The following is a 7,017-nucleotide window of genomic DNA, read 5'->3' on the forward strand; positions in this document are numbered from 1 at the left end:
GTGCCAGGCACTGTGCTAGGGCTTTTATACTCTAGGTCATTTGAATTTGGGGGTGGCAAACAGAGCTAAACTTATTTAGTTAACTCTCCATTGTTCAATGGATACATTTGATTATCTTTGGAAATCTTAGCCTCGACTTTCTCTTTTCATGAGTGCAAGTCCAGAACTCTTATACACATGCCTCCTAGCTGATAATTACCTGGAGAACGCACACTTTGTTTACAACATAATTAAGAAAATATTCTTGCAGAATAAAGTCACAGTGTGACGCCAAACCAAATATAAATGGCTTTTAAAAAAAAATATGATGTTCAAATTATCAACAATGATACCAAACTCCATTTTTGTGGCTAACTAAGAGTTATCTGTATAGACTACTGTACTTTCACTGATTTTGTCTTCTGGGAGGTAAAAGAAAACCACATGCAACTCATGTTCATTTAAAGTTCATTTTTAGCAAATAGCAGATATAATTCCAAAATAATTGAAAACTGGTAAAATACAGAAGTCAATGAGGTAAATACAATGAATATAAAGAAATGGAAACCTAATCCTAGGTAAATGCTTAAAGATCATTCAGTTAGTCCAGCTTACAATATAGGTTGAAAATTCATAGCAAGACGTGTTAAGTGACTTTCCCAAAGTCACACAGCAGAGATTACCAAAGATTCAGGCATTCTGAAGTTCTTAACAGAAACCTGAGGATAGTATTTCTTTTGCCACTTCTCAAAAAGTGATTGTTCATCTACTAGATTCCATTCCTTCATGACAGGAAGTGGGGTGAGTATAATCTTTGTCTGTAATGACATTTCCAGATGTCCCTTGTTCCCATTTCCTCCTGAAACAAAACAAAACAAACCCTATGTGTTAATGGCATCAACCCCCCACTGGTTACTTTCTCTTATTTTCTTCTGTATTCCTGAAGACTTTCTTTTTCTTCCTCCTTAGCACCAAACACCTATAATTGTTCTTTAATATGATTCAACACTCTGATTCTTTCTTTAGCAATAATCTCTCCACATTTCCTCCAGCCATCCCATCCCATGGTTTCTGGTGCTCCACTTTTTTTTTTTTTTTTTTTTTTTTTTAATATTTATTTATTTGGCTGAGCCAGGTCTTTAGTTGCGGCATGTAGGATCTAGTTCCCTGACCAGGGATCAAACCCGGGCCCCCTACATTAGGAGTGCAGAGTCTTAACCGCTGGACCACCAGGGAAGTCCCACTGGTGCTCCACCTTTAAGCTCTGTATCAAGCAGTCCTTTCTCTTATCTTCATCTCTTTTCACCTCAATTCCTCTGACACTCTGCTACAATTCACCACCCATCTAAATCTTCAACTCGTTAATACGACCAATTTCTCACTATCTCTAACTGTCCTCCTATCTTCACTTTCCTCTCTGCCCATCTTAGATTTCATGATCCATCGTTAGAAATAATCATTATATACAAACACCACCCCCTCCCCTTCTCCCTCATCATCTATCACACTCCAGTGGTCATTGTAACCAGCAACTCTCCACCTTTTCAGTGCCTACACTCAAGCAGGCAAACATAACAAGAGAAAATAATATGACTAGGTTAACAAACTATAATGGGCACTAGACATGTTCTGGAAATCCTACTTTCCTTCCACCAAACCCTCAATCATCTCCGTTCTCTCTCGTTAAAATACAGGAATTTCTATTTAAATGTTAGTTTCTAGTTAACTAACATTTAACTAATTAAATGTTAGTTTCATTTATTACATTTCATTCATTAGTTACATTTAACTAATTAAATGTAAGTAATTAAATGTTAGTTTCTCCACTTGACCCAGTCACTTTTCTTCAAGTTTCTTACACCATCAGTGATCCTTTTCCCCCTTCATATACTCATGCAACAAACCGTAGATTACATAAAATATTAAAATATAAGATTATAAAATGTAGAATGTAAAAATACAAAATATAAAAATGTCTTTGGTTTGATAGAAGCTATAAAAAGGAATCCATATTTTCTTTCAAGTGTGAGTCCAAACAGGATACTGGCAAGATGTGATTCACATTTTAAAAAATAAAAAGGCCATTGTGAAACTATAAAGAGAGAGAGAAAGTAAGAGGAGGGATACCCTTTAGTATCTGTTGCAACAGAATAGAGAAGAGAAGATGGTGGCTTGACCATGTTGGTTTTAATTGAAGTGATGGGAAATGGCAAGATTAGAGATATATATTTCTATCTAAAATCAAAATGACTTGCTGACAATGTGAATGCTGGGCTATGAGGGAGAGAGAGGAATTATGAATGAAACCTAGATTTGGGGCCAGAGAAATTGGCTCATTATCTCCATTTCCTCAATTTTTAAAATAAATGATGAAATATTTCAAACATATAGAAAACTGCATAACATTAAAAAAATAACATAATAAACTTTCAAGGCACCACTACCAAGATTTAAATAAAGATATTAACATTTTGCCATATTTCTTCAGGTGTCTCTCTTTTTCTTTTAAGGATTGAAGTATTACAGAGATAGCTAAAGGTCTATCTATTCTTCCTTTCCCTCTTTAGAGGTAACGATTTTCCTGAAGTTGATGTGTATTTTTGCCATGAACATTTTTTCAATTTCACTTTTCTCTGTACATATACACCCACCAATTTTTAAATACTGTACCATGCTTGAAAATTTAGATAAGTGGTATCATATTTTGCAATTATTTGCTAACTCTCTTTTCACTCAAAATTTTGTTTTGAAATATATCCATGCCAATGTAGATTAATTTTATATTTTACTACTATACATATTATAGCATTGTTTGAATAAATTTATTTTATTTATTTCCCATTAATGGGCAGTTAGACTGCCATGAATTTCTTACAACAGGGCTTCACCCTGGGAATACCCTTGCAGATGTCACCGCCTGCAGGTTAAGGAGTTTCTCCAAGGCTGATTCTAAGAAATAAAGTAGCTGGGTCATAAAGATAGGCATCATCTGCTTTTGTTTTTTTAAGGTATTGCCAAAGTGATTTCTAAAAATGTTTTTCTAATTTACAGAATCACCTAAAGTGTATGAGCATTTCTGTTTTCTTGCGTCTTCAACAGTGCTTACCAGTTTTGGCTCGTTTACTTTTCCCAATCTGTTGCATGTGAAATGATATTTCAGTGTGACAACAAAGTTTCTCTCTTTTCTCACTCTACTCTGGCTTTCAGTCTTGTCACTCCACTAAATCTGCTTTCAGTCATCAATGATCTCCTTGTTGTCAAATCGAATAGATAGTGAAACAGCACCCAACTCAGCTGATCATTCCCTGTTTGAAACACTCTCATTCATCCACAGTTTATATTCTCCTACCTCCCTGACAGCTATTGATACATTTTAGTCTCTTTTCTTCCTATCTTCTCCTGTCCCTCAAGACCCGGCTTGAGCCATCATTTCTGTTCTCTGCTTTCTTTCTAGGTGACATATTCTTTCCCATGACCTAAAATGCCAACTTGATGACGATCCCTACCAATGGCATTGCTTTGCACCTCTGTGCTTCTAACTTCTGTTTGCTCTATTTTGATGTATCATAAGCATCTCAAACTCAACATGTCAAAATATGGAGCCCTTTATTTCCACTACTTGGACTTCCCCCAAATGCCCCTCTTTCATTAAATAGCCCATCATCAACAGTAGATTTACTAACTCAAAAGCCAAAGTGTCAGACTTCCCTGGTGGCGCAGTGGTTAAGAATCCACCTGACAATGCAGGGGACACAGGTTCGACCCCTGGTCCGGGAAGATCCCACATGCCACGGAGCAACTAAGCCCGTGCGCCACAACTATTGAGCCTGTGCTCTAGAGCCCACGAGCCACAACTCCTGAAGCCTGCCTGCCACAACTACTGAAGCTCACGCACCTAGAGCCCATGCTCTGCAACAAGCGAAGCCACAGCAATGAGAAGCCCGCACACCGCAAGGAAGAGTAGCCCCTGCTCACCACAGCTAGAGAAAGCCCCCGCACAGCAGCAAAGATGCAACGCAGCCAAAAAATATATAAATAAATATATAGATTTTTTAAAAATAAAAATTAATTAATTAATTATTTTTTAAAAAAGCCGAAGTGTCAGGTTCTGCCCTTCTATTTCTTTCAGCCCCTATATCCAATTTATAACCTGGATATCTTGTTGTTTTCCTCTAGAATGTGTTTTGTATCTCTCCACTTCTCTCCTTGGTCTCTGCCACCACTCTAGTTCAAGTTTACCACAATCTTCAAGTTTATACTCCTAAGCAATATCCTCAACTCAGCTGCTGCACCTCTATATGCCATTTCTACATAGTAGCCAGAATGAGGTTTTAAAATGCAAGTCAGTTTCCTACTCTTTCCTGCTTAAACTTGTCCAATGACTTCCTATTTCACCTTTGACTAAATTTCAAATCTTTCCTCTGGCCTCAATACCTCTGCCAGACTCGCCAACAACATCACACAACCCTCTCCCTATTTCTCACCGTGCTTCATTCTCACCTGTCTTCTGGCGGTTCCTGAATTATGGTTAAATCCAACTAGAATCTGGAGGGTAAGAGAGCCTAGGTCAGGCAGTTCCTAAGGCTAGGGTTCCTGGGCACAAAGTGCAACAAGTAAAAGTGGAAAAAAAGGATCTGGAAATGCAGTACTAATAGGGACTACCCAGCACAGGAGACCAACCTTTAAGCTGCCAGGGGACAGGGCTCATTCACATCCTGCCATTTGATATGAGTTTGCCAAATTGTTTCAATTTGAATGAATAAATGAACTCAGAAAGTTTGCTTCCAGGTTTCAGCTTTGCTTACAGAACCTGTAGAAATGTTGAAACTCTGTAACACTCAGATTTAATATTTTCCAGGAAAACTCAGTTGCTGAAACAATGCATAAAAAACAATGAGAATGTATCACTCCTCCAAGAGAGTCTTCAGTATGGAAAATAATCAAGATTTTAAATATGTACATTTCAATACTTCTATCTATACAAATGTTTGCATTTTATTATGAAATAGATCTTATATAAAATGATACAAATGTGGGTATATAGGCATACTATGCATGTATGATATACACACACATACAGTTTTAAGGAAAAACATGAAAATATACATTCCTGTACTCACTCCACAGTGTAATGAATAAAACATTACTTTTGAAACAAGTATGTACTTCTTCCTCATTACCTGTCCTTTATTTTCATGTTAAATTTTTAATTCATCTGGAAGAATTTTCCTATATGATAAGAATAATGGAAACATGTTTTTCTCAAGAACATACAATTGTCAGAAGTACAAATGGACAATCATTTTCTCATCTATCGGCAATATCAACTCTCATATATCAGATTTTCATTTATGTATGATTCTCCTAGGTTCTCAATTCTGTCTCGTTGGTCCATCTGTCCAAGCTTCTATTAATCCTACTCTATCTTAATTTCAATAGTTTTAAAATAAAACTTGATGTCTTTGGGGGAAAGTCTCTTGCTTTGTTCTTATGTTTCAGAGATACCCTATCAATTATGGGCATAATTTCAGCTTACCCAATTCCATAAAAATAATATTGTTGGGGTATTTTAATTGGAATTACACTTTGAGGAAAACTGGTATTACTGTCTTCTACTGTGAGCTATATGTGTCGCTCCATTTAGTTAGGTCTTCTTCAATGTCTTTCAATTTTATACTGTTATAATAATTTCCATAAGTCTCATACTTCTTTTGACAATGATTTTCTCTAGGAAACTTCTGTTTTATGTTTCCTTTATAAATGAGTTCCTTTTTGGCCCTGAAAATCTCATATTCTGACCTACCTTTTGACCACTGATCTTATATTAGCCAACACTGATAACTTTTTTTATTAACTTTAATAAATATAGCTGTAGATTATTTTGGGTTTTCTATTTAGTTTGTCATACCATTTGAGAAAAAAAATGATAGCTCTATCTCTTCCATTCTAGGCGCTTCATGCTTCTTTTTACTTTGCAGTGACTAGATATAATATTGTTAAGATGTAGTCACTCTTATGCTGTGTGTTAAAGAATACCAGCTTTCTTACCAATTTTCAAGGTTTAGATTTACTTCTTAAATTTCCTAAAGTGATTAAGGTACTTAGTTAAAAGCAGACCCAAAGAGACACAGCCCCTGCCTTGTGATAGAGGCATAGATTTGCCACTTGGACTTAGCACCCCAATACCTCTGCTTACCTCCCTCTTGTTTACAGAAGCTACAGCAGAATTTGAAGGCCATGAAGTTCAAGTTGCCAGAACAATTACATCAGCCTCAGTCCTGTCCCCTCTAGTGTTCTGTCGAACACATTAAGAAAGTAAGGCTCAGTAGCTGGTATCAGAAAGAGAGAGAGAGAGACATGAGTTCCCGTATCCATTCACAGATTGATAAGGTGAAGGTGAGAGTCTTTTTAAGCAGAGCAATTGTCTCTGGAATCGTCGTGATTTTGGAAAGGAAAATGGGCACTGAAATGAGGAAAGGAGGCAGAAGGGAAGCAGGGAAGAATGGAAACACTGAGTAAGCAATTCGCTACTAGATAAGTTGTTCTCTTTCCATCACTTATATTCTAAAAATTCCACTATATATATTTTTTTCCTGTTTTGTCCACTCCCTCTTGTATATACCAATTATTTCTATTCATCTCCACTCACATAACCTGGAAAGACCCAGGGACATTTCATCTTAGAATAAGAAATTAACATCTTGCAGGCCAGTAAATAATCAAGGAACATCCCAGCACCCACCTTTGGTCCCTCAGAAGAAGTAACCTTACATAAATCAAAGACCTTTACAGTCAGCATTTTCAATTGTTAAATGTTCTCTATATATGAATTTTTCAGGTAACTAAAACATAATTGAAATATTCTATGTATGTATATATAGTCATTTTGATGGGGATATTTCTAAAATGTATTGCAAACTTATTTTCCTTACTAAACAGAATATTCTTGACATAAGTTAATGTTTTCTTGATGACTCAGGGCCATTGGTACGGCTCAAATATAAAACTCCCCTCAGGGGTGATTGTGGTACTAAGTAC

General features: G+C 36.3%; 1 non-coding gene across 1 annotated transcript; it reads right to left on the reverse strand.

Annotated features, from left to right (window-relative positions):
* Positions 1–1,142: 1,142 nt before the first annotated feature.
* On the reverse strand, positions 1,143–1,215 carry TRNAR-CCU (transfer RNA arginine (anticodon CCU)). Its single transcript has one exon. It is a non-coding gene; the product is annotated as a tRNA-Arg (tRNA).
* Positions 1,216–7,017: the final 5,802 nt, after the last annotated feature.

The sequence above is a fragment of the Balaenoptera acutorostrata genome, chromosome 9, assembly GCF_949987535.1.
Source record: "Balaenoptera acutorostrata chromosome 9, mBalAcu1.1, whole genome shotgun sequence".
NCBI lineage: Eukaryota > Metazoa > Chordata > Mammalia > Artiodactyla > Balaenopteridae > Balaenoptera > Balaenoptera acutorostrata.